Genomic DNA, 20,792 nt, shown 5'->3' on the forward strand with positions numbered 1-20,792 from the left:
GTATGTGTATATGCAGACTGAGTGTATGTGCATGCATGTGGGTGTGTGAATGCTAATGTATGAGATTGGGTCAGGCACTAATCAAGCATCTCCTTTATGCTTACATTCCTTCAGAGCAGGGGTCTGGCAGTTAAAGTTTAGTTTTGAAGTTCCCCTAGACGTTGATCATGGGGCAGTTTAGCATTTCCCCCACTAATAGTTAATGTAAGGATTAAGGGAGGGGTAGCTGATCCTAGATCTGTACCTAAGGGAAACGTGTCACCTGGAGCCTGCCTGGTATTGAATGGCAGATGGATGGGCTCCCAAGCCATGGAATCCAGTTGTTGAGTTTCAACACACCATGGCCACATCACCATTGTTTATGTGTTTGGGCCCTGGTCAAAAGTAGTGCACTAAATAAGGAATAGGGTGCCATTTGGGATACAACCCATGGTTTAGTTCCCATGTATTTAAATGGAGTATTAACTCTGTTAAGAAGAAAGTCCTGAATGTGATGTAGTGAATCTGTCGTGACACTCGGTGTAAAATACCACAAACCAGACAGAAACTGCAAACGCTATTTGATTAGTTTGATGCAAAGTAAACAGCTGCCCGTTGCAGCGTCATATCACTGAGTCGCAGTGTAAACTTGTATAGGTTATGCAAGCCACATGCTAACACCTGAGCTCATAACTCTGCTCTGAGGTATTGAATGACAGACTAGCATGTTCATTCTCTAAACGTGGTGTGTCGAACCCATCTCGGTGTTGCCACGGCAATGTCATTAGCCCCCTGCCCCCACAGTGAGGGATGCTGTGCCAGGAGCCGTTGCTGTGACGACGGTCAGTTGAAAAAGATGGTGGTTGGTTCTCGTGCGTGACTGACTGAAAGTAGGGGAAGCAGCCAGTGCTTTTAGGGTAAAATGTGGTACAAAATACAATAAGGAATAGTCACAGCATACTATTGCACACGTATACCATGTACAAAGTCTGATTCAAGGGAGAAATCTCACAAATAAGTCAGCCGAATAAATAAAATAAGTCTGAAGTTGGGTGAAGTTACCCTTAGACCAGGGCTTTTCAATGTCAGTCCTGGAGAGCCAAAACACTCCTTTCCATCCTCTCCTTCTGATCAACGACCGATTCAGACCTGGGATACCAGGTGAGTGCAATTAACAACCAGTTAGAAACAAAAAACTGAATTTGAACAACCCTGCCCTAGACGCTGATCTTGGGTAAGTTTTGCTTTTCCCCACTAATGGTTAAAGAGCGAGTGAACGCACCGATTCCGCATGTGTTTTTCTATTGTTCATTATGAAAAACAAGATTTCAGTTTTGGGGGTGTGGTTCGATGTGGCAGTTACTGATGTTTGTCCCCCTGAGACACCATAGGATCAAATCCAGTATCACTTCCTCAAAATAGAATGAATATAAGATAACTCAAGATATCTCTAATAAATATACATTTTTTCAGAGTTTTCAGTGGCGCAATTTTATATCTAGCTAAGGTGTTTGGTGCAGTATTTCTTAAGTAAAAAAATGCAAGTTCGATCCGCTGTGCAGGTCTGTCTCATTGTGTGTTCTGCCGTACGATTGGATAGACTGCAATCACCGCAGCTGTTTATCCCGTGGTAGTGGACATTGTTGAAATCAAAACCCAACCCTCAAGTAAGTAATGATGGACTCTTGTACACAAATCTCACAAAACTCAGGTTTGGACGATATTGACTTTATGACCAAAATTAACCTACTTGCACTTTGTCAATTTTGGCATTAATAAATGTTTCTGACAACTATCGATGTCACATATGCTGTTTTCAACGAGAGAAGTTGGTTCTTGAGTTACGTTCTGTTTTAAGGTTTAGATTAGGGGAGGGGAAGCTGATCCTAGATCTGTACCTAGTGAAAATTTCACCCTGGAGCCAGCTGAAAGCCACAGCACTTTCTGCAGCTGGCTGTGTTAGTCCAATGGGTATGAGGACAGGTGAAGGTCCAGTCAATGACTAACTCATCAGCCCGTCATTCCCATCTCCATTGAAGCACCCACTTAAAGATCCCCATTTTAACTCCACGTTACCCACCCACTTTCCTATTCCCATGGCCCGTGTAACCCCAAGACCATTGTGCATCCCAAATGGCACCCTATTCCCTACATAGAGCACAACTTTTTTGCTCTGGTCAAAATTGGTGCTCCATATAGGTAGAGGGTGACATTTGGGACCCAGCCCATGAGTCTCTGGCTTTATAATGGAGTATATAATGAAATTAGGAAATCCACCCAGGAGCTCATGATGTCATGATAAGGAGGGGTTGAAATGAATGCGGGACTGCGGTGATGGACGATGGAACGGGGCTTAATGCATCGGAATGTGGTTTTATAAAGAGGGTGAGGTCATGAAGAGATCGAGAACTCATCTGTGTCACGGTTTCGGGCAATGCGAGGGCGTACGGGACTCCTACATGCTCCTGAACGCTCAGCTCTAGAATTGTTTTAGGAGCTGCATGGGAGTGATAACTGTTTCCCGCTTCACCCTCTTCAGAGTAGGGTTTTGATTGACACATGTTAACAAGCTAAGGTGTGCTAGGAGGCGCTGGTGGAATAGGGAAGCTCAAATCAAATCAAATGTTATTGGTCACATACACAAGGTTAGCAGATGTTATTGTGAGTGTAGCGAAATGCTTATGCTTCTAGATCTGACAGCGCAGCAGTATCTAACAGGTAATATCTAACAATTCCACAACAAAACCTAATACACACAATCTAGTAAAGGAATGGGATGAGAATATATAAGTATAAAATATATGGATGAGCAGTGACAGAGCGGCTAAGATGCAATAGATAGTAAAGGATACAGTATATACATATGAGATGAGTAATGCAAGATATGTAAACATTGTTAAAGTGGCATTATTAAAGTGACTAGTGTTCCAAGTCTGTAGGTAGGCAGCCACCTCTCTGTGCTAGTGGTGGCTGTTTAACAACCTGATGGCCTTGAGATTAAAAAACAGCTTCTGTCTCTCTGTCTCAGCTTTGATGCATCTGTACTGACCTCGCCTTCCGGATGAAAGTGGGGTGAACAGCTAGTGGCTCTGGTGGTTGTTGTCTTTGATGATATTCTTTTGTCTTACTGTGACTTCAAGTGTTATAGGTGTCCTGGAGGGCAGGTAGTTTACCCCCGGCGAGGCATTGTGCAGACCGCACCACCCTCTGGAGAGCCCTGCGGTTGTGGGCGGTGCAGTTGCCGTACCAGGCGGGGGATACAGCCCGATGCTCTCAATTGTGCGCCTGTAAAAGTTAGTGAGGGAATACCACGTCTGCCTATTTTATACATTCGAGAAACGACTAGAACACCCTGAGCTAGTTTTTTTTAGGATTACGTGTTTTTGGGGGGATTCACAGAATGTGAAATTGGAAGGTTTCAAATTAATTAACATTAACCCTTCGAGCTAGCCCTGAAAAAGAAAACAAGTAAAAAAATATATAAAAAGGTAATACATTTGTAGAATTGAGGAGAACAAAAAGAAAGACCAGACATTCAGAACTGACAAATACAAAGTAGAAGTGGGAAAAAAGGAAATAAATTAGCTGAATGTCTCGGATATGAAAAATACAAAGGCCAGGTATTCAGAACTGACAGAGGAAGTAGAAAACGCAGTCGAAATGTGACTCAGCAGATATGGCTTCCTGTGATGGGCCTTTTATTCGAGTGAGACGACTTCTGTCTCAAAGTGGGGAAATGATAAGACCTTGACATGAAGATTACAAACAAACCCGACATAAAGCATGATAAGATGGCTGAGGCGCCAAATGAGGGACCGTGACCCTGTGAACATGGCCGACTCCATATAATGGGGTGTGACAGTGGATTTGTCATGCGGCGTGATAGAGAATTTCTTGTGTCCGTCCGTGACCGTGCCTGAGTGGGAGAGAGACAGACACACACTCTTACAGACAGTCAGACAGACAGACAGAAAGACTGACAGACGATGCACTCGCACAGACTGACAGTCCTGGCTCTCAGAAGTAGAATGAGTACAATGGGACAGACACTCAAATTTAAAGTACTGCATAGTGTGAGGCCTCGCATCCATATTTAAGTTCATTTGGAGTTCCCTTAAAATGATGCTTACCACAATATCTTTGAGGTTCTCTGTATCCTATATAGTATATCTTAAAGATTAGAGATATGCATAAATACCATGCATTACACAGCTATGTCACTTGTCTGGATAATCTATTTTTTGTCAGAATTGTGTTCCTTAGGCAACAAATGCAGAAAAATGGCCGGAAACAGGAATGGACTAACTGGACTTGTCCAATAAGAAAAGCTGATTATCGTTTTCCTTTGCAGAACATTTTGAACACAACACTAATGAACACAACCCAGGCTAGGTAAAGGGGTCAGGGTGTTTCAACCCAGTCTGGATTGTATTTATTAGGCATCAAACAGAAGAAATTAGATTGAAACAGGAAGGGACTACCTGGACTAAATGCACATTTATTTTTCTGTTGCAAAACGTTTTGATACGGTGTGCACTAATGAACAAGGCCCAGATGGCGTGAAGGGTGTCAAGGTGTTTCACCATAGTCTGGGTACACAGTGATCTGTGGAAGTTTAAGGATGCATCCCAAATGACACCCTATTCCCTATGCGCCCGATTCCTACACACTTCTCAGTAGTTGGTATTTAGACTTACCTTATGCAGGTGCATAACGGCCTTTGCTGGCGTGGTTGTCTTATTTATGCACATCTTAGGTTAGGTATGAATGAATCATAAGGTTTGGAGAGCCTTTACGCACTAAATATATTGATGAATGAAAAATACAGTGGTTTGATTCATTCTGAAAGTTGTTATATTCAAGTTCAATCCATGAGTTATAGGAAGGTGGAAAAACAGTGTACAATAAGGGTTGAACAATAGTCCTATAAATCTACCTTAATCATGGAACTGTATGAACACGGTCCAGTGAACCGTGCGCCAGTTTAACCTGCTACGTGTGGTCTGAGTTCCGTAATGATTCAAATAGAATACATGTCCCAAATTATTGCACAACGTTAGCCTAATAAGACCGACTAATGATAGCGACCCTCAGGAACAACTACACAGACGTGACAGAGGAAAGGTAAACAGAATAGAATGATATAAAATGTAAGCTACAAATGTAAAAAAACAAACACTAAAGTAAGAGTTACACTGAACAAAAATAAAGATTTTACTGAGTTACAGTTCATATAAGGACATTTTTTTATACATTCAGTTGGCCCTAATGTATGGATTTCACATGACTGGGAATACAGATGTGCATCTTTTGGTCAGATACCTTAAAAAAAAAGGTAGGGGCATGGATCAGAAAACCAGTCAGTATCTGGTGTGAACACCATTTGCCTCATGCAGCGTGACACATGGCCTTCGCATAGAGTTGATCAGGCTGTTGATTGTGGCCTACGGAATGTTGTTCCACTCCTCTTCAATGGCTGTGGTAAGTTGCTGGATATTAGTGGGAACTGGAACACACTGTCGTACACGTTGATGCACAGTATCCCAAACATGCTCAATGGGTAACATGTCTGGTGAGTATGCAGGCCATGGAAGAACTGGTACATTTTCAGCTTCCAGGAATTGTGTAGATCCTTGCGACATGGGGCCGTGCACTATCATCACATGAGGTGATGGAAGCGGATAAATGGCATGACAATGGGCCTCAGGATCTCGTCACGGTATCTCTGTACATTCAAATTGCCATCAATAAAATGCAATTGTTTTCGCTGTCCGTAGCTTATGCCTGCCCATACCATAACCCCACCTCCACCATGGGGCACTCTGTTCACAACATTGACATCAGCAAACCACTTGCCCACACAACGCTATACATGTGTTCTGCAGTTGTGAGGCAGGTTGGAAGTACTTCCAAATTCTCTAAAATGACGTTGCAGGCGGCTTATGGTAGAGAAATAAACATAAAATTATCTGGCAACAGCTCTGGTGGACATTCCTGCAGTCAGCATGCCAATTGCACACCCTTTTGAAACATCTGTGGACTTGTGTTGTGTGATAAATCTGCACATTTTAGAGTGGCCTTTTATTGTCCCCAACACAAGGTGCACATGTGTAATGATCATGTTGTTTAATCTGCTTCTTGATATGCCACCCCTGTCAAGTGGATGGGTTATCTTAGGCAAAGGACAATTGCTAACTAACAGGGCACAAAATTTGAGCAAATTAAGCTTTTTGTGAGAATGGAATATTTCTGGGATCTTTTATTTCAGCTCATAAAACATTGGACCAACACTTTACATGTTGCATTTATATTTTTATTCAGTGTATAAATGTCTGTGGGTATTACTGACGGCGGCTCCTGATAGTGGCTAATATTTAACATGATACAAATGGTAAAATAAAACGGTGAAAAGCTTATATAATTAAAACATTTTAAAGTGCATACATCAACTCGGCAGGTTCAGCCCTACATAAACCTATAGTTTGGTATTCCAAATTGCATTCACGCAAATTATGAGGGCACACAATAACATTTTTGAATAACTGCATAGCTATTTATAGCCTACTTCACTGAGGAAAATGGGCCACAATACATATGTTATTCATGGTTTCCTCGTGCGTCAAGGTCAGAATACCCACCTCAAACACACCTTTTTTTCTTAGATCTCCACCCAAAATGAATCGCGTGTGAACAGCATACTATTCTCATGCTTAAGTTCAAGGTCAGAATGTGCATAGAGTGCATTAAAGGGAATTACGTTCCATTTACGCATGCTTAACTCGGGTCAGAATCGGCCCCAATATGCCCTACTGGCCCTGGTCAAAAGCAATGCACTATGTAGGAAATAGGGTGCCATTTGGGATGAAACACAGTGACTGGCCTCTGCGGTAATTAAACACTAACTGATAAAATGAGCTCTCAACAGATTCTAATTATCCTAATTCCAACCTCTAATTCCAATCAGCCAGATCTTCCTTTTCCGTGGGAGCAAATTGGGAGGTAATCACTTCAGCACAGAGATCTCCTCAGTCTTAATTGTTGAGGGTGATTCAGTCTTTATCAGCAGTAAGACTGGGTCTACGTCCCAAATGGCACCCTATTCCCTAAATAGTGCAATACTTTTGACTAGAGCCCTATGAGCTGGTCCAATGGGCCCTGGTCAAAAGTATGGCACTATGTAGAGAATAGGGTGCCATTTGGGAAGCACCCTGGGCCTCTCTGTTATCATAGAGGGCAAATCTATCTCAAATGGGAAAGCTAAACTGGGTTGAAAATCTTAATGAATCATTTGGGCAAGATGAGTCATCATATTGGTGACTCAATCAGGACAATTTGCATAACTTTGCAATTCCATCATCCGGTAAAATGAGACAGCTAAATTGGTGAACAATAAACAAAATTCATCTTGGCATACTGTATATGATCATTTACAATGTATATTTCATGCACAGCATAATATAAAAACGTGCATTTACAAACAAAGGTTAAAATGTATCGTCATTAACGTACAATATGACGTGATATGGTCAGCGTTGTGATTCTTTACCATCCCACAAGGGAAATGATATCAATGGCGAGAAAGGATAATAATCCCGGTGCATATGAGTAACATGTTTAAGTGTCTCTCTTAGGCTTCATCCCTGGAGACTGTGGCTGTGCACCAAATGGCACCGTTATTCCCTATTCTGACCAGGGTTCAAAAGGCTATGGACACAGCCCATTAGGGTTCTGCTCAAAAGTGCAGTATATTGGGAATAGGGTGCCATTTGGGACACAGCCCATGTGATGAATAAATATAGCTAGTCAACACAGAGCATACATTTTAATTTGTTCAACAGTCTTTATGATAACATAACCTAAATTTGACATAGCCGTTTTAAATCATAAACACCACACACATTATACTTTACTTAAAAAAGCACATTATCGGCAGCAGAAATTTGTCATAGGCAAAAAACTGTTAATAGAAGGTTTTTTAGCAATGACCACAAACAAAACAAAACACATTCAAAAAACACTCACATCTAAATTGGCGGATGGAAGGGACACGGCAGGCGGGCAAAGATGCTTTGATGTGGACTTCATTTCCTGTTCCCTACGTCCTGTTCCTCTGACCTTGTTTCTTAGGATCAACTTCCTGTCCAGTTGTCTTTTTGTCTTCCGTTATCTCGGGAATAGGGTGCCTTTTGAGTCGAAACCCTAACGTCACCATCCCTGGCCTCTCACTGTTGTTCCAGAAGGGGAGGGGCCTGTTTTTGAGCTTGTGCAAAAAGTTTGTGCAAGCCAGCAACACTGCAAGAGTTTGGCTGGTATTCAATTAAAAGTCTCTTTCCAATCTGTTCATCATGTCTACCTCCAGTCATTCTGGACCCCTGTGAATCAAAATACATTATTTACATCCCCACACATGCATAAAGAAACACACATTTCTAAACATCTCTATACATACTGTACACATATAGACCCCTGTGAATCAAAATACATTATTTACATCCCCACACATGCATAAAGAAACACACATTTCTAAACATCTCTATACATACTGTACACATATAGACCCCTGTGAATCAAAATACATTATTTACATCCCCACACATGCATAAAGAAACACACATTTCTAAACATCTCTATACATACTGTACACATATAGACCTTTACTGCTTCTAAAACATGTCAGCAGCTGAGAGGAGTGTTCCGATGATGGCCTGGTCCATAAACCACCCCTTCCAAATGGCACCTTATTCCCTACATAGTGCACTACTTTTGACCTGGCCTGATTCCTTCAGATTTGCAGACACCAAACGAGGTAGGGGGGCGAGGATGTTTTCAGACAGGGGGCTGTAGAGAAGCAATGAGTGGGTCTGATTTAGGGTTGGAGTAATCAGTAATCTTTCCAAAATTCCAAGGTTTTCCAGAAATCCTCGTTGGAAGATCCCAGGAATCAAGAAGAAATAAGGCAGAAACCCGGGAATCTTCCAACTGGGACTTTCCCGGAAAATCTGGGGAATTTGGGGAAAGTTACCAGAATTCTGCAATCCCAGTCTGAGTCCATCCAGCTATCGCACCTACACCGCTCCGATCAAGCTGTTCTTCTGGCGTGGGTCCGGCTGCCTGCTGTCCCTGTAGCCGCCGCCGTAGCGCTCAGGGCTGGCGAATCGGCCGGGGCTGGCGTCACGGTGACCGCCCCTGCCCACTGTCTCGTAGCGGGGGAGACGGGTGCCTGGTGTGGGGGGCCCATGGTGCTGGTCAGCCCGGTGGGGTGAGGATGGGTAGTACCTGGGGTCCACCTGTGGTGGCCCAGGGTGCGAGGTGGCCCGGGGCAGGCTGGAGAAGCGGGGCTGGGCCTCTTTAGGGGGGTAGTAGTTGTCTCGGCCAGGGTAACCAGGTGCTGTCCTAGACTGGGTGGGGTAGTCATTCGGATCCGCTCTCCTGCGACACACACACAGAGGACAGAAACATATTAAAAAAACTATTTTTTTCTCCCTTCTCTCCAGTCAACTTGTGTGTGTGCATAAGCTCGTGTGTAAATACACATATCTGATTGAGTGTGTGTGACCCGGGGGGGGTAGCGCAGTAAGGAGGCTGCAGGCAGCTGGGTGTCTCTGATTCCCTCCCAGTGACTGTGGGGTGATTAGGGGGCTAAGCTCCTGGGGTAAGGAGACACGCAGGGCGACTCACAGAGGCAGGATGGATCACCTTTCACAGCCACATTCACATTTTTCTCTGCTCACGCTCTGCCCTGCCTGGGCTAAGTTACACACACAGCCAACAACCAGGACCAAAGCCAAAAACTAGGCCTTCTCCCAGGTCAGATAGAGGTGAAACTGCACTGGTAAATTCCCTGCCGATTTTCATACATGCGTTTGTGATACCAACATGCTTAACACACACACACACACACACACACACACACACACACACACACACACACACACACACACACACACACACACACACACACACACACACACACACACACACACACACACACACACACACACACACACACACACACACACACACACATCCCACCCGCCAGCTCTACATCCTCTGAGGACAATAAATGTCGATCTATTCATCAACCCAGCCATCCCCATCTCTGGATGGAGAGACGGATAAAGGGATAGATTAATAGATGTGATGCTGTGAAAGGGTCATTTCGGGGGCAGATTCGGCCTGTGTAAGCTGGTGGAAAGATGTTTAGGCTAGTGGGAAGATGGAGAAGGATGTGGAGGTGAAAGCCTGTTTGGAGGCCTTGAGCTGGGGTGAAGGCTCAGGTGCTCTCCCCTCCCTTAAAACCCCAGCTGGCCGGCTGCTAATCACTAGTGATGAAACATCTGGCTTTCATTTCTCTCCCCACTTCTTTCTCACTCTCCATCTCTCACTCTCTTTCTCTCCCTCCTTATCGCTTCTCTGGGCCCTTAGTGACATCATAGGGGCCCCGGTGCTGAATGATAAGGGACCACCTGTATGTCCGTGTTTGGGTGGTCAAGTCTACATAAACCACATGCTATTGATGTCTGGCATGCCTAGCCCACTGTCCCACACACCACAGAGATCTCCCAAGGGAAGCACATACACAACATGTTATGACGCACAGTCAACAGGTGCAGAGCTGTCACACTGAGCACGCCTGTGAGTGGACAGTGAGAGCTCTACTCTCACTAACTCTAGGAGAGCTAGAGAGAGAGGAGGGAGCAAAGAGGGCTTTCAAACTCCATGCATACATGTGAGTGTATAGGTGATTGTGGATGTACGGGTGTATCTAAATGCATGTCAGTATAATGGATGTGTGTGTATGTGGGTATGTATATGTATGTGTGTGTGTGCATGTTTGTGTCTGTGAGTGTATGCGAGTATGTGTAAGGGGTGTAATATACTCTATATACACAAAGGCATGTGGACACCACTTCAAATTAGTGAATTTGGCTATTTCAGCTGACAGGTGTATAAAATTCAGCACACAGCCATGCAATCTCCATAGACAAACATTGGCAATAGAATGGCCTTACTGAAGAGCTCATGGTTTCCATGGCCGAGCAGCCACACACAAGCCTAAGATCACCATGCGCAACGGCAAACGTCGGCTGGACTGGTGTAAAGCACGCTGCCATTTGACTCTGGAGCAGTAGAAACGCGTTCTCTGGAGAGATGAATCATGCTTCACCATCTGGCAGTCCGATGCCAGGAGAACACTACCTGCCTGAATGCAACTGTAAAGTTTGGTGGAGGAGGAATAATGGTCTGAGGCTGTTTCTCCATGGTTCGGGCTAGGCCCTTTCGTTCCAGTGAAGGGAGATCTTAACGCTACAGCACACAATGACATTCTAGACAATTCTGTGCTTTGTGGCAACAGTTTGGGGAAGGCCCTTTCCTGTTTCAGCATGACAATGCCCCTGTGCACAAAGCGAGGTCCATACAGAAACGGTTTGTCGAGATCCGTGTGGAAGAACTTGACTGGCCTGCACAGAGCACTGACCTCAACCCCATCAAACACCTTTGGGATGAATTGGAACGCCAACTGCGAGCCAGGCCTAATCACCCAACATAATGCGCTTGTGGCTGAATGGAAGCAGCAATGTTCCAACATCTAGTGGAAAGCCTTCCCAGAAGAGTGGAGGCTGTTATAGCAGCAAAGGGCAGACAAACTCTGATTTTGGAATGAGACGTTCGATGAGCAGGTGTCCACATACCTTTGGTCATGTAATACAACCTGACAGAGGGAGGTGTGATCCTATCCACATGGGCCAAGTGAACGCTACTAATAACATGTCATGTAATGAATCAGACTCACACCTCTCAACTGTCAACACATACTATGAATGCATCCCAAATAGCACCCTATTCGCTATATTGCGCACTACTTTTGACCAGCGACAATAAGGCTCTGGTCAAAAGTAGTGCACCATGTAGGGTATAGGGTGCTACTTACATTTTGGGACACACAGTACACCATGCAAACAGCCCTTGAGATGTTGCCTGAAAACGGGGAGATGGTGCATGTGGTGTGTGTTTATGTGGTCTGCGTGTCTCTATGTGGTGTGTTGTGTGTGTTATGTGTATGCGTCTATGCGCTGTGTGTTTGTGTGTGTGTGTGCGCAATGACATTTGGGCATAGTTTCCGCCTTACGACAAGGAGGAATTTGGCCCTGGTGAGTGAAGGGGACTTTTTGCACCTGCCCAAGGAAACGGAAGGATAATTAGGCCCTGAGGTTCTTACCTGACCCTCAATAAACTCCATTGGTGTGAGGGAACACAGCTTGTAGCTAGCTGCCATGGAGGCCACCGAGGGGTTGCTTGGAGGGGATCTAACTCATTCTCTGGAGGGTCCATAGCACTTACTGACAATCTGCATACGTGTGTGTGTGTGTGTATACGTGCGAGTGTTTCACTTTGTGCTATGGACTTTCCAAAATAACGGACAGATGGAGGGATAGACATACACACACACGGCAGGCTGAGTGCTAGAGACAGAGGCCAGACCAGGCTGGTTTCACATTAAAGGGATACTTTCAGGATTTTGTCAATGCAGTCTTTTATCTACTTCCCCAGAACTAGATACCCATAGATTTCCATTCATTGCGCTAGTCGCAAATCTACCTCTAACTTCATTCATACTGGGCACAGAGACATACAAATGGTATCCACGAGTTCATCTGACTCTGGAGAAGTAGATAACGGGCTTCAAAATCCCAAAGTATCCCTTTAAAGGAAAACCATTAGGCTGCAATGGAGAGAGGTTATTTGTGTTAATCAAACCAACCTAGATAAACATTGGGAAGAGGGCTTTCACACAGACATGCATGCACACACCCACACACAAAATGTCTCTGTGTTTGCCATCACTCTGTCTACTCTATAGTGAGTACAGTATGAATTACACTTTGCAGCACTGTATCCCACTGAGACCGTTACACAGGAGTAACACGCACTAAAATGAGACTGAATAGCACCAACAATTCTATCAGATATCCTGGTGGCCAATTACTAATTACATTCCAGATTTAACTACTGCTATTTCAACTAGTTCAGATCTAAAATACATTGTCAGCCTTGACATCTTTCCATCTGTTTTGTGACTTCACTGGTCAGCGGTCAAAGACCTCACTCACTCACTCACTCACTCACTCACTCACTCACTCACTCACTCACAGTGTGTGTTTATCCTTTGTTTTATTTATAAATCCTCACTCACTCACTCACTCACTCACTCACTCACTCACTCACTCACTCACTCACAGTGTGTGTTTATCCTTTGTTTTATTTATAAATCCATGATTTCTTTTTCCAAAAATGCTTGTGCCCGCCTCGGTGTCTGTCGTAGACGGAGAGACCGAAAGAGCGTGACCTCTCCCGGCAGCCAGAGCCCACTGACGCGATGCCTTTATGAAAGCCTAACGGCTAAACCAGTTTAATTTACAAAATGTCATTACGGGCCCGTTTCATCGAAAACAGAGTTAGCGGGGGACAGAGTGCCGCGTCCTGCATTTACTCCGGACCGAAACGGCAACACACTGCCACAAAAGGGAGCAATGAAGTGGCGACGCCAAACCAAAAAATTCAAATCACTTCTTAACAGGTTCCGCAGAGATTTGAAGAACAAACCAGGACTCGTATTCAAAGTTTCCCACAATAGGCGTGCTGATCTGGAATCAGTTCACCCGTCCATGTAATTGTTTCCATTGTGATCATAAGGCACTCCTACTCTGAGACGCTTGATACATACAGCAAGGAGCGTCGTGAAGGAGGAAGACGGTATGCAAAGTCTACGTTGGGGTCTGAGAAACCTAAAATGACTTAGCATACCAATAAAAAGGTCAATGAATTGAAATGATCTGAATTGAAACGAAAAGTAAGGGATGAGATTAGTGAGAGACCAATGCTCATGTGCTGATCAAACATTTACCCAGCATGCACCTGTTTAAGCGACATACAGTGCTGACGTGGACATCTGTCGGAGAGCGAAGCCATGCTCACGAAGGAGAAAACGCACACCACACACACACACACACACACACACACACAGCTCCAATCACGGATCATTAGGAGGAGAGAAGAGACCACCGACCAGTGGGTCGGAGATAGGTGCCGTGGAACAAAACTACTGAGCTGAAACCATGGAAGGTTAAAGTCAGGGGCAGAGTGTATGTGTGGTCAGACTGGTCCTCATGTGTTCAGGAGTACACACAGACAACCCTTCTGGTGGCCCTTTGTAAAGACATTTATGTTACTACAGCAGCTCTAGAGTTAAATGTGCCATTCAGACCACACACACACACACACCCCCCCCCCCCCCCCCCCCCCCCCCCCCCCCCCAATTGATGAGGGTAATATCAGTCCTCCATCTGAAGCACTGGCCACCGGCTGCACATTAATCACACAATTATCAGCCCAGCGACCACTGTTCACGCACACAACCTCGGCTCAGTGGCCTAATCCAATCACCTATGGGGTCATGGGCCGTTCAGACTGGATAACCTGGGGCTGAGCCGTGGAGCCCATCACCCAGTGCTTCAGAACAGTAATGCCCTTAATGTGCTCCATATGGGGTAGAATGAGTGTGTGTTTTACCCCTCCCTCTCCCCCCGAGCACCAATACCCCAGTCTAGGGAAAAGCTGATCCCCACTACAGGAGCCGGGGTTGAGATGGGGAGAATAGAGGGGTACCACCATTCCCCCCTAAGGCATTGGACTTTCCAGACGTGCAGCCCCAGCCGCATCCCCAGCAAGTGCCGGCTCCTTCCTCACAAAAGACAGGCCAAATGTATGCTAATGGAACACAGCCGCACAGCAGAGACACACTCATTTGAGAGGAAATGACTCTCAATGAGCTGGGCCCGGGGGGGGGGATCTCACGCAAAGTTCAGCTTGGTTTGAAAAACACATTTCACTTCCCTCTCTATTTCTCTCTCCATATCGCTCTCCCGCTTTCTGTATTATTTCCCCTCCAAAACCCAGAAATAAAGCCCCATCCCTCCCTCCCTCCCTCCCTCCCAATCTCTCGCTCTTTGTTTTGTCAAATTCCTAGAATAAATTTAGGTCCCCCGTCTTGGTATTGACGCTTCGGGGAGATGTCGTGTTTCTGGGGTACAGGGCTTGTTTCATCCTCGAGTGAACATCTAAAACAAGAGAGCAAACATATAAGATTTGGAATGAATCATTTGGAGGCAGTGCGTGCGGCACTTTCTTCTCTCTTTGTTCTGGTGCTGAAGACATGCTGCTCCCCACCAGCGGTTGAATGCTCCGTCACTCTGTGTACTATAGTCTCACAGAGACTTGAACAAAGGCTTGTGGGGTTGACACCTCTAACTAAAATCAGAAGAGAGGGCTAAGCGACAGCTCGGACATTTCTCTCGACAGTTCATTTAACTGCCTGCGATTCGACGCCGGTCGAGTGTGAGTTACGTAGTCTGAGACATGTGTTAGCATAAGCTTAGCATTAGCTCGGGAAGGGCCTACATGCAGAAAGCCTTAGGCTTTAGCATCACAGTCCAGACTTAGTCAGTCACACTGCTCCTTTCAGTGGATGCTCTGTTCAGTTTTAGTGCATCTCAGTCAGCCTGGCTCCACTCCCTTCTCCCCGGTGCCCCTCATATCAGCCCGAGCAATAACCCGTGAAATGACTGCTTTCTCTGCACCACTCCACTGTGTGCTCTGGTTGTCTCCCAGGCCCACCACACTGCACCTATCGATGGGGTGTGTTCTCCTGGTTAGCGCTGGGGGACTTTAACACAGCAGAGTGTGTGTGTGTGTGGGGGGGGGGGAAAGAGTGTGAGTGTTTGAGTATGTGTACAGCAGGTACTAAGTCTACATGTGTGCACATGTGTAAGTGCCATCTGACATGAGGATGTTGAGTCAGACGGATAGAGAAACGTGGTTATAAAAAAGAAAGTGTTATAAAATCTAATGTATGTCATTTAGCAGACCCTTGATTCAAAGCGACTTACAGTAGAGCATGCATACATTTCCGTATGGGTGGTCCCAGCCAGAATCGAACCGGCGACTTTGGCATTGGGCCGTGCTCCGCTAACTGAGCTGCACAGAACCGCATCATGCTCATGCATAATCTAGGTGGACCTCTGTGGCGCAGAGAAAGGATCCATCCACCGTCTATTCTTCGTCTCCGAGGAGCTGATCAGGGCTACTCACGGGATGAGGAGGCTTTCCCAAGGCAAACACTCCAGATTTAATTGTAAGCTCTAAAGAGGATTATTCTCTCTGATGCCGTGTGTGTGTGTGGGTGTGTGTGTGTGTGTATTGTATTGATGGTGGCCTAAAACAGATAAGAAGACAGACAGACACACATGCATGTACACACACGCCAAGGTTGGGCTCCATTCAAATTGAAGGCAGTCAATTCAGGAAGTGATTTGAAATAAAAATTCAGAAATGTAAAAAACTTTTCAAATAAATAGCAATTTATTGAGAAGTCACTAAAATTAATAAATGCCTTCTTTTCGATTATTGAATTGTAATTAAAATGTACTTCCTGAAATGACTTGAAAATGTACTTCCTGGAGTGGGCTGCGTACTGTCGCTCCCCGTCCTCATAGCAGGGTCCCGGGCGGGTATCAGGTCCTCTCACGGCCATCTGTGGAGGATATAATATTATTATTGCCTGCCTGCCTGCCTGCCTGCCTGCCTGCCTGCCTGCCTGTCTGTCTGTCTGTCTGTTCATATTAGGGTTAGCGTTAGCTATATGGGTAAGGGTTAATATTGGTTAGACGTAGCTGTAGCCTACAGTCAAGTGAGAGAGGACAAATAATAAATATTTTGCTGTGCGACCAGGAATTCTTTGTTAGAAAATGTAAGGAGTCCAGCTTTACTACCTCAAATATTTTCCATTGTGCTCCTAGTTTTGTTTGTGTGCGACTACATTTTTCAACTTAGGTGCACACATGCTCCTTGTAAAAAAAGGTCAGCGTAGGGGTTGTAGTAATGGTTAGAGGAGGGCGGGGACAACGACAAACACAGGCAATCCCCTGAAAAGAGCTTTTTACCTCCACATCCCACAACACATTCACTGTGTATTTATTCCCATGTCACTATAATTATTAATATATATATTAATAATTATTATATTAATAATTTCTCATACGAAGCGTATGAGAAATACAATTTGATTTGATATACAGTACCAGTCAAAAGTTTGCACACACCTACTCAAATATAAAATATTGTCACGTTCCTGACCTATTTATGTTAGTTGTTATGTGTGTTAGTTGGTCAGGACGTGAGGTTGGGTGGGCATTCTATGTTTTCTGTTTCTGTGTTGGTTTTGGGTTACCTGGTATGGCTCTTAATTAGAGGCAGGTGTTTGGCGTTCCTCTAATTAAGAGTCATATTTAGGTAGGCGTTGTCACAGTGTTCGTTGTGGGTGATTGTCTCCTGTGTCAGTATGTATGTTCGTGCCACACGGGACTGTAGCGTTTGTTTGTTTCGTTTCGTTTCGATGTCGTCTGTTTCCTGTACGTGAGTTTATGTTTAGTTATGTAAGTTTATGTTCAGGTTTCGTCAACGTCGTTTTCTTATTTTGTAAGTTTGTTAAAGTGTTTGTTTTCGTGTTGCCATCTTCATCGTTGTTATAAATAAAAAGATGGCTTATTTCCCGCAAGCTGCGTTTTGGTCTGAAGATCCTTCTCTCCTCACCTCATCCGAGGATGAGGAGAGCGACAGCCTTTACAGAATCACCCACCACGCTAAGACCAAGCGGCAAGGGAGAACTAAACGGAGTAAGGGACAGGAGAGAAAGGAGCAATGGACATGGGACGATGTATTGGACGGAAAGGGTTGCTACACTTGGGAGGAGATCCTGGCTGGTAGGGATCGCCTCCCATGGGAACAGGTGGAGGCACTGAGGAGAGCAGAGGCTACCGGGGAGAGGAACCGGAGCTATGAGGGAACGCGTCTGGCACGGAAGCCAAAAAAGCCCGTAAGTAACACCCAAAAATTTCTTGGGGGGGGGCTAGGAGGTAGTGGGCCAAGGGCAGGTAGGAGACCTGCGCCCACTTCCCAGGCTTACCGTGGAGAGCGGGAGTACGGGCAGGCGCCGTGTTACGCAGTAGAGCGCACGGTGTCTCCTGTACGAGTGCATAGCCCAGTGCGGGTTATTCCACCTCCCCGCACTGGTAGGGCTAGATTGGGTATTGAGCCAGGTGTCATGAGGCCGGCTCAACACGTCTGGTCTCCAGTGCGTCTCCTCGGGCCGGCATACAGGGCACCTGCCTTACGCATGGTTTCCCCGGTTCGCCTACATAGGCCGGTGCGGGTTATTCCACCTCCCCGCACTGGTCGGGCAACCGGGAGCATTCAACCAGGTAAGGTTGGGCAGGCTCAATGCTCAAGAGTGCCAGTACGTCTCCACGGTCCGGTATTTCCGGCACCACCTCCCCGCCCCAGCCTAGTACCTACAGTGTCTACACTACGCACTAGGCTACCAGTGCGTATCCTGAGCCCTGTTCCTCCTCCACGCACTCTCCCTGTAGTGCGTGTATCTAGCCCGGTGCCTCCAGTTCCGGTCCCACGCACTAAGCTACCAGTGCGTCTCCAGAGCCCTGTACAAACTGTATCTTCTCCCCCTACTAATCCTGATGTGCTTGTCCTCAGCCCGGCGTCACCAGTGCCGGTACCACGCATCAGTTATAGAGTGGGCTTTGAGAATACAGTGTGCCCTGTCCCTGCTCCCCGCACTAGTAGGAAGGTGCTTATCCTTAGCCCGGTGCCTCCAGTTCCGGCACCACGCACCAGGTCTACAGTGCACCGTATCCGGCCAGAGCCATCCGTCTCCCCAGCGCCATCTGAGCCATCCGTCTCCCCAGCGCCATCTGAGCCATCCGTCTCCCCAGCGCCATCTGAGCCATCCGTCTCCCCAGCGCCATCTGAGCCATCCGTCTCCCCAGCGCCGTCTGAGCCATCCGTCTGCCAGGAGCCTGCAAAGCCGCCCGTCTGCCATGAGCCTGCAAAGCCGCCCGTCTGCCATGAGCCTACAGAGCCGTCAGCCAGACAGGAGCCGCTAGAGCCGTCAGCCAGACAGGAGCCGCTAGAGCCGTCAGCCAGACAGGAGCCGCTAGAGCCGTCAGCCAGACAGGATCTGCCAGAGCCGCCAACCAGACAGGATCTGCCAGAGCCGCCAACCAGACAGGATCTGCCAGAGCCGCCAACCAGACAGGATCTGCCAGAGCCGCCAACCAGACAGGATCTGCCAGAGCCGCCAACCAGACAGGATCTGCCAGAGCCGCCAACCAGACAGGATCTGCCAGAGCCGCCAACCAGACAGGATCTGCCAGAGCCGCCAGCGAGCCATGAGCAGCCAGAGCCGTCAGAGAGCCATGAGCAGCCAGAGCCGTCAGAGAGCCATGAGCAGCCAGAGCCGTCAGAGAGCCATGAGCAGCCAGAGCCGTCAGAGAGCCATGAGCAGCCAGAGCCGTCAGAGCGCCATGAGCAGCCAGAGCCGTCAGAGCGCCATGAGCAGCCAGAGCCGTCAGAGCGCCATGAGCAGCCAGAGCCGTCAGAGCGCCATGAGCGTCGAGAGCCGTCAGCCTGCCATGAGCGTCGAGAGCCGTCAGCCTGCCATGAGCGTCGAGAGCCGTCAGCCTGCCATGAGCGTCGAGAGCCGTCAGCCTGCCATGAGCGTCGAGAGCCGTCAGCCTGCCATGAGCGTCGAGAGCCGTCAGCCTGCCATGAGCGTCGAGAGCCGTCAGCCTGCCATGAGCGTCGAGAGCCGTCAGCCAGCCATGAGCGTCGAGATTCGTCAGTCAGCCATGAGCTGCCCTTCAGCCTGAAAAGGCTAGATACCCAGAACTGCCCATCAGTCCAGAGCTGTCTCTCTGTCCGGAGCTGCCTTTCAGTCCGGAGTTGCCCCTCTATCCTGATCTCCCTCTCTATCTTCATCTACCTCTATATTCTTATTTATCCCTCTGTCTTGATTTATCTCTCTGTCCCGGTGTTGTCCTTATTAGGTATGTTATTAAGAGGATTTTGTGGGGGAAAAAAGAGGGTGGACATTCTTGGAGGGAGGAAGCTAGGATGGATTATGGTGGGGTGGGAACCGCGCCCGGAGCCTGAGCCACCACCGTGGTTAGATGCCCACCCAGACCCTCCCCTAGACTTTGTGCTGGTGCGTCCGGAGTTCGCACCTTGTGGGGGGGGTAATGTCACGTTCCTGACCTATTTATGTTAGTTGTTATGTGTGTTAGTTGGTCAGGACGTGAGGTTGGGTGGGCATTCTATGTTTTCTGTTTCTGTGTTGGTTTTGGGTTACCTGGTATGGCTCTTAATTAGAGGCAGGTGTTTGGCGTTCCTCTAATTAAGAGTCATATTTAGGTAGGCGTTGTCACAGTGTTCGTTGTGGGTGATTGTCTCCTGTGTCAGTATGTATGTTCGTGCCACACGGGACTGTAGCGTTTGTTTGTTTCGTTTCGTTTCGATGTCGTCTGTTTCCTGTACGTGAGTTTATGTTTAGTTATGTAAGTTTATGTTCAGGTTTCGTCAACGTCGTTTTCTTATTTTGTAAGTTTGTTAAAGTGTTTGTTAAAGTGTTGCCATCTTCATCGTTGTTATAAATAAAAAGATGGCTTATTTCCCGCAAGCTGCGTTTTGGTCTGAAGATCCTTCTCTCCTCACCTCATCCGAGGATGAGGAGAGCGACAGCCTTTACAAATATACTTTGATTTGTTGAACACTTTTGCTTATTTCATCGTTTCGATGTCTTCACTATTATTCTGCAATGTAGAAAATAGTAAAAATAAAGAAAAACCCTGGAATGAGTAGTTTTTTTTTTGACTGGTACTGAATATTTACAATGTATCCACAGG

The 20,792-nt window shown here is 46.5% G+C and overlaps 1 pseudogene; it reads right to left on the bottom strand.

The window, feature by feature from the left end:
- Positions 1–6,223: 6,223 nt before the first annotated feature.
- The window catches only part of LOC129860067 (partitioning defective 3 homolog B-like), a 204,826-nt pseudogene continuing 190,257 nt past the window's right edge, over positions 6,224–20,792 (bottom strand).

This window comes from Salvelinus fontinalis, chromosome 7 (genome assembly GCF_029448725.1).
Source record: "Salvelinus fontinalis isolate EN_2023a chromosome 7, ASM2944872v1, whole genome shotgun sequence".
NCBI lineage: Eukaryota > Metazoa > Chordata > Actinopteri > Salmoniformes > Salmonidae > Salvelinus > Salvelinus fontinalis.